The sequence below is a fragment of the Orbicella faveolata genome, unplaced genomic scaffold, assembly GCF_042242905.1.
Source record: "Orbicella faveolata isolate gen_17 unplaced genomic scaffold, um_ofav_v1 contig_34, whole genome shotgun sequence".
In the NCBI taxonomy this organism is placed as follows: domain Eukaryota; kingdom Metazoa; phylum Cnidaria; class Anthozoa; order Scleractinia; family Merulinidae; genus Orbicella; species Orbicella faveolata.
The window spans coordinates 23,300,001-23,302,400 of NW_028301563.1; positions in this window are offsets into that span (position 1 = coordinate 23,300,001).

Sequence of the window (2,400 nt, forward strand, 5' to 3'; positions counted from 1 at the left end):
GAATCGCTGTTGGTAGCTGTCGTCCTTGAGTTGAAACCGGCCAACTTATTGGACATTCGCCGCTGTTTTTTCAGAGGATTATGGCTGTAGCTGGATATGGATTCCGGATTGGTGAAGACAATCAGCTCTGAGATTTCCAGTGGGTCGAAATCATCACGGAGCGCTTGGATGATTGTCTCGCGACCACTCGAATTTGTAAATTTACCGTCCAGGGAGACAGTGGACGTTGTCGTAGCAATGAACCAATAAACCAGGCAAGAGATACGTTTTAGAACATAATGTTATGCAGACTCGAAGAACTAGAAGAATATTCAAATACACACAAGCATGCGAATAACTTATACGGACTCATCACACCATCGGTCATGTGACCGGAACTGCGAACAGTGTGAAACCGGAACTGAATATTACATCCCTTTTTTTCCAAAAATGAAAAAAACAAAACAAAACACAGCTACTCTGAGCCTTAAGTTAACATTCGCAACAATAACTGAGGAATGGAGTGAGCCGGTTGCTCAACAACAAAAATAACAGAAAAAATGATAATCGTTCAGCGCAGTTCTACAGGGTTAATCCCTTGACACAGTGTTCCTCTTAACGCGACTAAATAAATTTAACTTAAATGTCCATCCTGGAAGGTGCCTTGACCACCCTTCCACTGCGTGACACATACTGACTTCCTGTACTTTTGGCTGAGGTGACTGGCTGAGCTACTCCTGGGGTTGGACTGGCAGATTGATTTTATCGGGCCTCAAACTCAACCTGCAAACGAGGTGTTTGTGGCCGTAAACGTTGACTTACACAGCATCAGTGGTCGGCCAACTGCGCTCAAGGCCAAGTTAGACACAGGAGCTCAAGGAAACATACTTCCTTTGAGACTGTATCGCCGTATGTATCCTGAGAGTCTCACACCAGAAGGTTTTCCCAAACCAGGAGTTTTGGAACACTCACCTATAGTGCTCACTGCTTATGGAGGGGCCAAGCTGATGCAACAAAGGAAGTGCCGAATTGATTGTGATTTCAACGGCAGGAAATCAGTCGCAACTTTCTTTGTCACGGAAGCAGATGGACTAGCCATCATTGGGCTGCCAACATCCTTGGAACGGAACCTTATCCCTCTAAACTGCTCAGTGCAGCAAGGTTCACCGTTGAATGCCAACCGCAATCGTGAACAGGTTACACCCATTAAAGACAAGGATGACTTAGTGAAACGTTACCCTGATTGCTACGATGGTGTTGGAAGATTCCAGGGTCAGTACCATATCACTGTGGACCCATCTGTACCCCCGGTTGTCCATGCTCAAAGACGCGTGCCATTGAATTTGCGCGATGACATAAAAGAAGAGCTGGACGATATGGAGTCCCGGGGATTATTACTAAGATAAAAGAAGGCGAGCCGACGACCTAAATGGTAAACTGAGAATATGTCTAGATCCCAAAGACCTAAACAAGGCCATTTCCAGAGAGCATCACGGGATCCCTACTCTGGAAGAAATTCTCCCAAAGCTAAGTGGTGCCAAGTACTTCTCCATTGTTGACGCGAAATGTGGTTCTTGGAACGATGTGCTAGACCAGGAATCGAGCTATTTAACCACTTTCAATTCGCCATTTGGCCGCTACAGATTTCTGCGCATGCCATTTGGTCTCAAGATGTCGCAGGACGTATTCCAAGCAAAGATAGACCAGACCTTTGAAGGTTGCGAGGGCACCATTGGGATCGCCGATGACATTGTCATTTTGGGAAAGTTAGACATTTCTTGGATTAGCAACCCACATGGGTCCATTCATTTCTGGTCTCAGCACACTTACATATCCTCTTCGAGAGCTAGTTAAGGAGAATAGTGTTTTTGACTGGAGCACCGCCCATCAACAAGCCTTTAATGCAATCAAGAATGCCATCAATGCGGAAGCTGCACTGGCATACTATGATCCAGCCAAAGAAGTCACCCTCCAAGTTGATGCTTCGTCGACAGGTCTTGGAGCTGCCTTATTGCAGGATAAGAAGCCAGTCGCCTTTGCCAGCAAAGCCTTAACGGACACGGAGTCACGCTACGCTAACATTGAGCGAGAGCTCCTAGCTGTAGTCTATGGATGTGAGCATTTCCACACCTACCTATATGGCCGAAGTTTTATCGCAGAGTCCGACCACAAACATCTGGAGGCCATCCAGCTGAAAAACCTGATCTCAGCACCTCCGAGGCTGCAAAGAATGCTCTTGCGCTTACAGCCATATGACGTCACTATCAAGTATCGTCTAGGCAAACAGGTGCTGGTAGCCGATGCCCTCTCAAGGCTCTCACCTGAAGAGGAGTTACCAATCCCTGATCTGAATGTACAGATTCATGACGTATGCCCACAATTCTCAAGCGAGTGTTTGCAAAAGATCCGGGCAGAAACAGC